The sequence below is a fragment of the Cebus imitator genome, unplaced genomic scaffold (genome assembly GCF_001604975.1).
Source record: "Cebus imitator isolate Cc_AM_T3 unplaced genomic scaffold, Cebus_imitator-1.0 Scaffold87, whole genome shotgun sequence".
NCBI lineage: Eukaryota > Metazoa > Chordata > Mammalia > Primates > Cebidae > Cebus > Cebus imitator.
In genome coordinates, this window is record NW_016107402.1 from 5,949,632 (window position 1) to 5,962,709 (window position 13,078).

The window sequence follows — 13,078 nt, forward strand, 5'->3', positions numbered from 1 at the left end:
TGTGACTCATCCTTCCAGTGTTTGTAGCCTGTCTTATAAGGAGAACTTCTATTTCTTGGTTTTTCTGTTTTTGTTTTTGAGACAGAGTCTCATTCTGTTGCCAGACTGGAGTCCAGTGGCGCGATCTCCTCTCACTGCAACCTCCACCTTCTGGGTTCAAGTGATTCCCTGCCTCAGCCTCCAGAATAGCTGGGACTACAGGGGCGTGCCACCACGCCCAGCTAATTTTTGTATTTTTAGTAGAGACAGGGTTTCACCATGTTGGCCAGAATGGTCTCGAAATCTTGACCTCGTGATCCACCCGTCTCGGCCTCCCAAAGTGCTGGGATTACAGGCAGGAGCGATAACTCAGGGCCAAAATTTGGATACTTTTCTACCGATGAGATTTGAAATAAAAATTTTTATGGTAAAATGCCCTACATTTTAAAATAATTTATGTGCTCATCAAAGGTCTGGAAAATATAGAAGTATAATATTAGGGTCACCCAGAGAATAAAATAGTAGCCATCATTTAAAAGGATGTATTAGATATGGCTGTACTGATTTGGAAAGGTATCCTTGGAATACAGTGTTAATCAAAAACAAAACAAAACTGGCCAGGCGTAGTGGCTCATGCCTGTAATCCCAGCACTTTGGGAGGCTGAGACAGGTGGACCTCCTGAGGTCAGGAGTTTGAGATCAGCCTGCCCAACATCATGAAGCCCTCACTCTACTAAAATTACAAAAATTAGCCAGGCGTGGTGGTGGGTGCCTGTAATCCTAGCTACTCAGGAGGCTGAGGCAGGAGAATCACTTGAACCCAGGAGAACAGGTTGCAGTGAGCCGAGATCAAGCCACTATGCCCCAGCCTGGGTGACAAGAGCAACACTCTGTGTGAAAAAAAAATAAATAAATAATAAATAAAAAAAAAAACAGAAAAGTTGCAAAAAATATTTGGTTTGAGCCCATTATATGTGTTTGAATAGAAGATCTAGAAGGATACACCTCAAACAGTTGACAATGGTAAGTAACCTCTGAGAAGGTGAGGTAGCTTAGTTGGAAGTTTATTTACTTTATACTTTTATGTGTTTGAATCTTTAAAGGGCACTTCTTATCTTAATAATTTACAATTTTGAAAATACAATGTAAGGACATGCACAATGGCTCATGCCTGTAATCCCAGCATTTGGGAGACCGAGGTGGGAGTACTGAGTGAGTCCAGGAGTTCAAGACCAGTCTGGGCAACACAGTGAGACCCCTGTCTCTACAAAAATAAATAAATAAATAAATAAATAAAACAATTAGCCAGGCATGGTGGCGCACCCCTGTAGTCTCAGCTACTCAGGGGACTGAGGCAGAAGGATCGCTTGACCCTCGGAGTTTGAGGCCAGCCTAGACAACATAGTGAGACTTCATTTCAAAGAAAAATAAACAGTTGCTCCCTCCCCTCTTGTTCCTCCCACTACTGCTGTCATGGTAAGCTTCTTGGAGTTCCCCTGTTGTTCACGTTGCAATGCGTGACTCAGGGAAGCAGCAGGCAGGGAGGAGGATGGGAAGCCAGAACTCAGCTGGGGCTGAGCGAGGTCCAGCTCATCATAGCTAATAGCGTAGTAAAAAGAGCACAGTAGGCCAGGAGCAGTGGCTCATGCCTGTAACCCCAGCACTTTGGGAGGCTAAGGCAGACTAATGCTTGAGCCCAGGAGTTTGAGACCAGCCTGGGAAACATGGCGAAACCCTATCTCTACCCCCAAAAAAAAATTAGCCAGGCATGGTGATGCTTGCCTGTAGTCCTAGCTACTTTGGAGGTTGAAGTGGGAGGATCGCTTGAGCCCAGGAGGTGGAGGTTGCAGTGAGCCGAGATTGTGCCACTGGCATTCCGGCCTGGGTGATGGAATGAGATCTTGTCTCAGAAAAAAAAAAAAAGGGAGTGAGACACAAGGAAGACAACACTTGGAGCACCTTCTTTAGAGCCAGGTACCCTGCTAGGTACTATCTTATTTGAGTCTCACGCAAACACTTTGCAATAGGAAGTAAAATGTTACAGAATAGGAAACTGAGTACAGAGTGGTTATGTGACTTGTGCAAGATCACACAGCTATTAAAGAATGGTGCCAAGATGTCAGATGCAGCTCTATTCTTTCACATATCAGTCCAACAAATATTTCTGAGCACCAACTGCATGTAAGGCACATGGCTAAGCACAGGAGCTATAGGGCGAACACCCAGCAAAAGGGCCCTGCCCTCAGAGAACTTACATCTCTTGGGAGAGACAGACAGAAGCAATTTAAACAAACACGATTGTTATACAAATAAAAAGGGGTGCTGATACGGAGAACAAAAAGAGATCTCCTTAGAAAGGAGGTGACATTTCAGTTGAGGCTGAAGGAGGAACAAGAGCAGAACATTCCAGGCAGAGGGCTCCGCGTGGGTCCACAACTGAGGCAAGAACTTGGTGGTTTCCAGGAATGGAAATAAGCTTACCAAACGGCCCTGGCCCTGACCTCCAGCCGCCACTCTACCCTCACTCATGTGTCGTTATCATCAGGCTCTGGCCAGGACGGACTTCCCAGATGGACCTTCAAACCTGTCCATACATTTCCTGCCTAGGAGCCTCCACAATACCCACCCATCTCGCTGCTTTAAATGCTCTTCATTTTTTATTTAGGCTGGAGTGCAATGGCACAATCTCGGCTCACTGCAACCTCCACCTCCCGGCTTCAAATGACTCCCCTGCTTCAGCCTCCTAAGTAGCTGGGATTACAGGCACTGGCCACCATGCCCAGATAATTTTTGTATTTTTGGTAGAGACAGGGTTTCACCATGTTAGTCAGGCTGGTCTCGAGCCCCTGACCTTGTGATGCGCCCACCTTGGCCTTCCAAAGTGCTGGGATAACAGGCGTGAGCCACTGCGCCCGGCCCTACTCCCCACTTTCACCCTACCAAGTGCAACTCATGCTTTGGACTTCAGCTGAATTTCACTGCTCCTCTTTGCTGGACTTGGGACCAAGTTAGCATCTCCTACTCCTCCAAACTCCCTGTACTTCATAAATCTTAGCGCAGTTGTAATCATATTGATATTTGTGTGATTAATGAACATTTCCTCACTCGACTGTGAACACCAAGAGAGCTAGGACCTTCTCTATCTCTTCAATACTGTGTGTTTCTAGCGCTAAGATGAAGGAATGGGTGACAGCCTTGTTAATTACGCCCATCCCTTCCAGAGCCACAGCAATGAAAACACATGAAGAAGCCTAAAGATACTTACAAACTTACAGGTATGTTTAAAGAAGCAATTGGCTCTAACTGGAATTTTGTTTACTGAGAAAATTTTTGTGCTTTGCTCCATTGAGTGTGGTGGTAGTTTATCTGCCTTAAATGTAGATTTTATTATTGCCAATAAATCATTGTTATTCTTTTTTTTTTTTTTTTTTTTAAGACAGGGTCTCACTCTGTCATCCTGGCTGGAGTGCAGTGGTGCCATCTTGGCTCACTGCAACCTCAACCTCCCAGGCTTAAGAGATCCTCCTGCCTCAGCCTCCTGAGTAGCTGGGACCAGGCATGAGCCACCACGCTCAGCTATGTTGTAGCTCTTTTGGAATTGTCTAGCAGGTTTTCTGGTTTTTACTGCAAAATGCCATCCCCTCAACAAAAAAATTACTAAGTTCCACTGTGCTGGGACCCTTTCCATCCCAGAGGTAGTACTGCCATCTGATTCTAAAGCTCCAGAGCAATAGTTCTCACACGGTGGCCTATGGAAGTGGAGACTTGGGAATCTATGAGGCCAAAACTATTTTCATAATAATACCAATATATTATTTTCCTTTCCTACTGTATTGACATTTGCACTAGTGGTACAAAAGCAAAGCTGAGTAAAAGCACTGGCTTCTTAGTACAAATCAGGGCAGCAACACCGAACTGTACCAGGAGTCATTGTATCCTTCACAACCCAGACTGAGCGTGGGGGGAGAGTGGTCAACTTCACTTTAAAATGTCTTCAATAGGCCAGGCATGGTTGCTCTCGCCTGTAATCCCAGCACTTTGGGAGGCCGAGGCAGGTGGATTACCTGAGATCGGGAGTATGAGACCAGCCTGACCAACACAGAGAAAACCCATTTCTACCAAAAAAAAAAAAGAGAGAGAAAAGAAGAAAAGGTCTTCAATAAAGCAAGGAAATGATGCAGTTCATTAAATCTTGAATACATATCTTTGTAAACAGGAAATATTCATGAAACACTTCTGCTGCAAACCTAAAGTGGGCTTTAGGAAAAACACCTCTGAGATTGTTACAGCTGTGAGCTAAACTTTTTTTCTGGATCATGATTAGAAAAAAATGACTGACCAGTCGGGTACGGTGGCTCACGTCTGTAATCACAGCACTTTGGGAGGCCAAGGTGGGAGGATCACTTGAGTCCAGGAGTTCAAGACCAGTGTGGCCAACATGGTGAAACCCTGTCTCTACTAAAAACACAAAAATTAGCTGGGCATGGTGGTGCATGTCTGTAATCCCAGCTACTCAGGAGACTGAGGCAGGAGAATAGTTTGAACCTGGGAGGCGGAGGTTGCCGTAAGCCAAGATCCTGCCACCACACTCTAGCCTGGGCGTTAGAGCAAGGCTCTGTCTCAAAACAACAACAAGTCTGACTGACAAGCTATGATGGTTTTTCAGACTTGGGTATCTGGCAGACACTTCCTTAAATATGAATGAAGAGAGCCTGTTTCTTCAAGGGAAACAACTGTTGAGATTTGTTGACAATGACAAAATTAGAGCTTTCAGCCAGGCACAGTGGCTCATGCCTGCTATCTCAACACTCTGGGGGCCCAAGGCAAGCAGATTGCTGGAGCCCGGGAGTTTGAGACCAGCCTGGTCAACATGGCAAAATCCTGTCTCTACAAAAATTTAAATTAGCCAGGTATGGTGATGCACTCCTGTAGTCCCAGCTACTCAGGAGGCCGAGGATTGAGCCCAGAAGCTCAAGGCTGCAGAGAGCCATAATTTCACCACTGCATTCCAGCCTAGGCAACAGAGACCGAGAGAAAGAGAGAGAGAGAGAGAAATTTTTGGAAAAATTGTATTTGCCAGTATGAGCTTGACAGCTTTCTAATACCTAACATCTGATGAAATTGGTGGAGAGATTGGCTGGGTGCAGTGGCTCATGCCTGTAATCCTAGCACTTTGGAAGGCCAAGGCAGGCGGATCACAAGGTCAGGAGTTCAAGACCAACCTGGCCAACATGGTGAAACCCCATCTTTACTAAAAATACAAAAAAGTAGTCGGGCTTGGTGGCGGGTGCCTGTAATCCAGTCTACTCAGGAGGCTGAGGCAGGAGAACTGCTTGAACATGGGAGGTGGAGGCTGCAGTGAGCCAAGATCATGCCACTGCACTGCAGCCCAGGTGACAGTGCAAGACTCTGTCTCAAAAAAAAGAAAAATAAATTGGTGGAGAGATTAATGGATGCAATTTTTTGATATTGTGTATTAAAAGGCTGACATTTAGAAGACCTGTATAACTCAGTGAACCAATGTTTTCAAATGAGCAAGACATGATGTCTCAAAATTATACATAGGTGAAAGATCCACTCAAGTGGTAAGACAGACCAATTCAATGTAGTATTAAGAGGTTACAAAAAGTGTATTGAGAATGGGCACAGTGGCTCACACCTGCAATCCCAGTACTTTGGGAGGCCAAGGCAGCAGATTAGTTGAGCCCCATAGCTTGAGACCAGCCTGGGCAACATGGTGAAACCCCATCTCTACCAAAAATACAAAAATTAGCTGAGCATGGTGGTGCATGCCTGTGGTCCTAACTACTCGGGAGGCTGAGGTGGGAGGATCATTTGAGCTGAAAAGTTGAGGCTGCAGTGAGCTGTGATTGTGCCACTGCGCTCCAACCTGGGCAACACAGCAAGACCCTGTCTCAAAACGAAAAAGTCCGTTGACATAATTTAGTTTCTACATTACAACAAACCTTTAAGAAACTACTATTTGTGGGACTTTGGTATCATATCAAAGAAGAGTATCGGCTGGGCGTGGTGGCTCATGCCTGTAATCCCAGCACTTTGGGAGGCTGAGACGGGTGGATCACCTGAGGTCAGGAGTTCAAGACCAGCCTGGCCAGTATGGTGGAAAACCCCACCTCTATTAAAAACATTAAAAATTAGCCAGGCATGGTGGTGGGTGCCTATAAGCCCAGGTACTTGGGAGGCTGAGGCAAGAAAATCACTTGAACCCAGTAGGCAGAGGTTCAAGTGAGCCAAGATCATGCCATTGCACTCCAGCCTGGGCAACAAAGCAAGACTCCCTCAAAAAAAAAAAAAAAAAAAAAAAAAAAAAAAAAAAAAAAAAAAAAAAAAAAAAAAAAAAAAAAAAAAAAAAAAAAAAAAGAAGAGTATTACCGATTATCTGAAAAAGCCATTAAAAGATTCCTCCCTTTGTAAGTACATATCTGTGTGAAGGCACATTTTCAACCAAAAAACATGTCACAGAAGCCTAAGTGCAGAAGCAGATATGAGAATCCAACTGTCTTCTATTTAGCCAGCATTAAAGAGACGTATAAAAAATGTAAATCGATGCCACTTTTTTCCCTAAATTGTTTATGTTTTAGAAAATCTAGTTGTTTTTCACAAAAATGTGTTATTTATGTTAACATGGAAGGAGTTTACTATTGGGGTGTTTTTGTTCAAAAATGAAAATTTTTAGAATGTCTGAGTTTTCATTTTTGGTACAGTAAGTATTGCTGGAGACAACTTACGTAAACAAAAGCTCTTTGGCACCCGCAATAATCTTAAAGGATACAAAGGGACCCTGAGACCAGAAGATTTGAATACTGCTACTCCACGTCTCAGCACCCCACCCTTCCTTTGAGCCCAAGATGCCAAGTTCATCCAGGACTGGCCTTGTTTCTATCCCAGGCTATACCCTCTTGCCTTGGGGGTCCTGTTCCCAGGGCATGGAGGCATATTTGGCCTAGCCCTGCCTGTGGGTGGCTGGGGGCAGCCCACAGTTGGGCAGAGCATGGTGCTCACTCTGGGTCTTTGGGGAAGTCAGGTCCCTATGTCTCCGCCACCCTTGCCCAACACAAAGTGCCTTCCTCTTCTTGGGTTTGGATTCTCTGGAAACTCTTCAGCCAGAGGACCCAACCCAGGACATCCTAAACCCTGCACCCTGCCTGCCCAGGCCTGTTGAGAAAGCCTTTCTGCCAGGGCCAGGACTAGAATGAAACATGTGAGGCATTCACTTGGTGCAAAAGTTAAGGAGACGCCAAACCTCAGTAATCAAGATAAATAATATTTTACTTTATTTATTTTTGAGACAGGGTTTCACTCTGTCACTAAGGCTGGCGTGCAGTTGCGTAATCTCAGCTTACTGCAACTTCCACCTCCTGGGCTCAAGCCAGCCTCCCACCTCAGCCTCCCAAGTAGCCACACTAGGCTAATTTTTGTGTCTTTTTGGTAGAGATGAGGCATCACATCATGGCCAGCTAATGTTTGTATTTTTAGTAGAGATGGGGTTCCACCATGTTGGCAGGCTGGTCTCAAACTCCTGACCTCAAGTGATCTGCCCCGCTCTGCCTCCTAAAGTGCTAGGATTACAGGCGTGAGCTGCTGTGCCTGGCCAATAAATAATACTTTAATGCAATATTTTTTAAAAATAAAAAGGAGTATTACTGATTCTTCCCTCCTGCCTCAGGCTCTAATACAACTCTGTCTGGCACTATTATGATACTGTCTTCATCTAAAATTTTGGTACTTTGTTCATCATAAATTTTTTTGGCATTAATTTTGATTTTTTAAAAAGACCTTCTCACCATGTGGACAGAACACACATAGAGACTAGTCTAATTCACTCATTCAGTTGCTCATTCATGCATTCATTGGATAAGCACTCATAGCTCCAGAATCTGAGCAGTGCACTGAAGCCTCAGAGAACAGACCCAGCCCTGGCCCTTGAGCTGCTCACAGGCCTTTTTGCAGGAGAAAGAGATTAAGAAACAGACAAGCAGTAGGTGCTATAATGAAGGAAGCTTCAGGTGTAATAGGGATTCAGAGAAGCTGCCCCTAGCCCAGACTTGAGGGTGAGGAGAGACCTCCTGCCTATGCAGAAGGAGTTAACTTTAATAGTGCAAGGAGAGAGGAGTAACAGGCAGAGGGGACTGCATGGCAGAGGCTGGAAGAAGAGGCAAAGATGCGCCTTGTTCTAAAGGAACGTGAAACATTTGGTTTGGCTAAAACTTCAAGTCTAAGGAGTTGAGAAGTGACAAGCCTTCAAAAATAAGCATCAGCCAACTCAAGATGGGTCCTGGAGGTCAGTCCAAGTGCAATAGGACACTGGAAGGATAAGTGCCCTCAGTTAAGGAAAAAGCAGGAATGTCTGGAACACGGGGCCTCAGGAAAGGAAGAAGCAGCTCTGTTCAACCTGGCAAAAGGGTTGCTGGACTGAAGCGGACTGGGATCATCCACCTTGGAAATGTTGCAGGAAAAGCCGCCAGCAGAACCCCTCAGATGCTGGAGTGAGGAAGGAAGAGACTTTTATTCAGCTAGCTGTGGGACTCAGCTTTTTTTTTTAAAACACAAGTCAATGGATGCTCCACAGCTAGCTGAATAAAAGCCTCTTCCTGCCTCACTCTGGTGTCTGAGGGGTTCTGCCAGTGGCTTTTCCTGCAACATAAGGAGTCAGGACTTTATTCTGAGTTAGGACTTTACTCTGCAGATAATGGGAGTTATTGAAGAATCTTGAGCTTGGAAGGGACAAGAGAGGGTCTGGATTTGGGGAAGATGGCTTTGACCGTTGTGCACAGAATGAGCTGGAGGGAATCAGACCAGCGTCAGGGAGACAGCAAAGAGACAAATGCAATCATCTGGAGGGCCCCAAGAGGACTGCACCGTGGCAGAGCAGATGGAGGGAAATGGATGGTTGTGAGAGTTATTTGGGATGCCAGATGGACAGAGCTTGGTGACGGATGGGATACTGGTTGAGAGAAAAAGGGAATCAAAGACAACTGCCAGGTTTCTGGGCCAGATGAGGAGGCCATGGTGGCATCTGTCTTCATGGAGAACACACTGAGGAGGAACAGCACGAGGGTGGGGAGGATGAATTCATGTGAGGACATATCCCATTTGGGGTGCCTGTGAAATACCCAAGAGGACGAGGGTTAAACCCTGAAGAGCCCAACATCAAGGAAGCTGTCAGAGGAGGAGAAACCTGTGAAGGAGGCAGAGACAGGACAGTCAGAGACAAGGAGGGTCCTATGCTGAAGGCCTAAAGGAAGAAAGTTTCAAGAGCTTGGGAAGACGTGGGCAACAGTGTGAATGGCCACAGGGAGATGAATAACCATGTAGACAGAAAGGCAAACACTGGATGTGACAACATGGAAATCAATCTCATGTGATCGATCATGTGATCAGAGGGAGAGCAGTTGCCCAGGCATGGATTGAAGAGTGAGTGATAGGAAAGGAAGGGGAATGTTAAATCCTCATTCAAGAAATTCAGTTGAACTGGGTGCCATGGCTCACACCTGTAATCCCAGCATTTTGGGAGGCTGAGGCAGGCAGATCACTTGAGGTTAGGAGTTCGAGACCTACCTGACCACTATGGTGAAACCCCATCTCTACTAAAAATTATCCAGGTGTGGTGTCTACTAAAAATACAAAAATTAGCTGGGCATGGTGGCAGGCACCTATAATCCCAGCTACTTGGGAGACTGAGGCAGAAGAATCGCTTGAACCCGGGAAGCAGAGGTTGCAATGAGCCAAGAACATGCCACTGCAATCCAGCCTGGGCAACAAGAGTGAAACTCCGTCTCAAAAAAAAAAAAAAAGAAGTTCGATTGAGCAACAAAATGCTGTGTGAGGACCTTTCTTGGATCCTGATTTAAATAAACCAACTGTACAAAATAGTTTCTAGACAATTGGGCCAGCTGTGGTGGCTCATGCCTGAGGTCCCAGCACTTTGGGGGGCCAAGGTGGGACAATTCATTGAGCTCAGTAGTTTGAGACTGGCCTGGGCAATATAGCAAGACCTCATCTCTATAAAAATTTTTAAAAATTAGCTGGGTGTGCTGGTGCACACCTCTCGTCCCAGCTACTCAAGAAAGCTGAGGCAGGGGGATTGCTTGAGCACGGGAGTTGGAGGCTACAGTGAGCTGTGATTATGCCACTGCACTCCAGCTTGGGCAACAGAGCCTCAACATCCTGTCACACACACACACACACACACACACACACACACAGACACACACACACACAAAAGAATTTTTAAAAAGACATTTGGGAAAACTCAAACACAGATGGTATTAAAAAGGTAACATTTATTTCCTTAGAGAGGATAATAATATGGTGGTTGTATTTTTAAATTCCTTAGCTACTAGATGTGCATACTTAAGGGTTGATAGATGAAATTGTACGAGAGCTAGAATTTGCCTTAAAATACTCCGAAAATGCTGGGTGTAGTGAGCATTTTGGGAGACCGAAGCAGGCAGGTCATTTCAGGTAAACAAATGAAACTAGCCTGGCCAACATGGTGAAACCCCATCTCTACTAAAAATACAAAAAAATTAGCCGGGTATGGTGGCGGGCACCTGTAATCCCAGCTACTCAGGAGGCTGAGGCAGGAGAATTGCTCGAGCCCGGGAGGTGGAGGTTGCAGTGAGCAGAGATCCTGTCACTGCACTCCAGCCTGGGCAACAGAGCAAGACTTCATCTAAAAAAAATAAAATTCCAGGAAGACCAGGTATGGTGGCTCATGCCCGTAATCCCAGTACTTTGGGGGGCTGAAGAAGGAGGATAACTTGAGATCAGGAATTCAAGACCAGCCTGGGCAACATAGCAAAACCGCATCTCTACACCTGCCCCCACCTCCCCACAACACACACACGAAAATAAAATATTCCAGGAAAATTGTGCCTGCATGCTAATCTCTGTTTCAAAGTTGGCTTCCCAGGAACCCAACCCAGGAGATTGTATACTGACATCAGAGCCTTCCCAGTCCACACGGCCCCCACAAGAGGCCCAGCAGGAGTAGCCTCTTCCTTCCAGATATAGGACCAGAATCAGTGAGGGAGTCCTGGTGGAGCTCCTGCTTGGCTCAAAGCCATTGCACTTGGTGCCGCCAGTACCTGTCATCCTGGCTCTTCCTACTTCTGCTGCCTTCTGTCCAGTCCCAGGTTCCTAGCCCCCATGTGACTCCCACTCCCTGGCCCCAATCCAAACTTAGTGCCTATCGCTGTATCTTTGCCTCAGTAGAACCCTTGAAATCACCCAAAATGTAAACAGCTGAGTCTCCTTTGAGCCTGAGAGCTTGGACTTTCATGACTTTATTCATGCTGTTTCCTCTGCCAAGAAACCCTTCCTTCCTTGTCATTGCCTGGATGTTTACTAGAACATTCTTTGAGATTGCTTAGACCTCATTTCCTCCGAATAGCTTTTTCTAAGCCTCCTGGCCTCCTGCACACCCGGCTCCACCCATGGCCTGGTTAAGTGCCCATCCTTTGGACTTCCGTAGCTCATGGCTCTTTATCCCACTGAAATTGCCTCTATGTATCTTCTCTGCCATCCAGAGGCAGGGACAGTGTCCATTCATTCACCTTACAGTTATTGACATCCCCACTGTGTTGGGGAGTCTGCAGAAACAAAATAGACAAGGTTCCTGCTCTCAAGGGGCTTACATTCTAGTTGGGGGAAACAGTCAAAAATAAGTGGAGTGACATGATAATTTCAAACTGTGATGAATTTAATAAAGGAAATAAACATAGTAACATGAAGATAGGTAGATGGCTTTTTTTTTAATTTTTATTTTGTAATAAATAGAGACAAGGTTTCACTATGTTCCCCAGGCTGGTCTTGAACTCCTGAGCTCAAGTGGTCCTTCTGCCTTGGCCTCCCAAAGTGGTAGTATTACAGGCATAAGCCACTATACCCAGCCGTTGGCTGTTTTAAGTAGAATGGCCAGGGAAGGCTTCTTGGAGGAGGTGACATATAAACAAAACCAGAGACAGCCTTACCATGCAGTCAATAAAGCTTAAGCTTTAAAGCTCTCTCCTGGGCCCTCTACCTAATTGTATATTAGTAATTTGGTATCTTCAAAGGCAGGGTCCCTTCAAATTGTGTAAGCTTCAGTAACCTGCAAAATCTGTGTCTCCCCTTGGCTGAACTCTAAAAAAGAAAAATGGAACAAGTAAAGGGAAGAGCTGGATTTTTTCAGGCAAAGAGTATCATGTGCAAACGGCCTGTAGTGGGAGTAATTTATTTCATCACGTTCCGAAGTAGGAACAAGAAGCTGAAAAGTGGGTGTGGCCCTAGGGAGTGAGAAATGGGAAGAGTAGGATGTGATCAGAGGACAGCAGGCTCCAGATTGCTCCTGAACCATAGTAAGGAGTGGGCATTTTATTCTGTGAGTATCAGAGAGCCGCTGCAATGTCATTAAGCAGGGAAGCAACATGATCGGACTCGCATTAGCTGTCAGGTAGAGAATAGATAGTAGGGAGAAAGCATGGAAACAGCAAGACCATTCTGGAGGTCAGAGATGGTGGTGGCCCGGACCAGAGAGTGGCGTTTCCAATTCCTCTCCCCGTCCCCTGTACTCAGGGAGCTTGGCTGGGGCAAAAGTTTGGTAAACATTTTTCGGGTGAACAAACACCTAGCAAACGGCAGGATTGCCTGCTCCCCAGACAGAGCAGCTGCCACACAAGGCAGAGCCCTCTGCAAACTCAGGACTCAAACTGTGGTCCTTGGACCAGCAACATTGGCACCACCTGCAACCTTGTTAGAAATGCAGAATCCTGGGCCCCATCCAACATCTCCTGTATCAGAATCTTTTGGCTGGCCGTGGTGGCTCACCCCTGCAATCCCAGGACTTTGGGAGGCTGAGGCAGGTGGATCACTTGAGGTCAGGAGTTCGAGACCAGCCTGGCCAACATAATGAAACCCCCTCTCCACTAAAAATGCAAAAATTAGCCAGGCATGGTGGTGGGTGCCCGTAATCCCAGCTATTCTGGAGGCTGAGGCAGGAGGATAATTGCTTAAACCCAAGAGACAGGTTGCAGTGAGCCGAGATCACACCACTATACTCCAGCCTGGGTGACAGAGCGAGACTTTGTCTCAAAAA

General features: G+C 46.0%; 1 protein-coding gene and 1 non-coding gene across 2 annotated transcripts in view; one reads left to right on the forward strand and one right to left on the reverse strand.

The window, feature by feature from the left end:
* The window catches only part of PTAFR (platelet activating factor receptor), a 32,736-nt gene that overhangs the window by 4,875 nt on the left and 14,783 nt on the right, over window positions 1-13,078 (reverse strand). The window lies entirely within an intron of this gene.
* On the forward strand, window positions 3,556-3,618 carry LOC119472159. The gene has a single exon (XR_005201271.1). It is a non-coding gene; the product is annotated as a U7 small nuclear RNA (small nuclear RNA).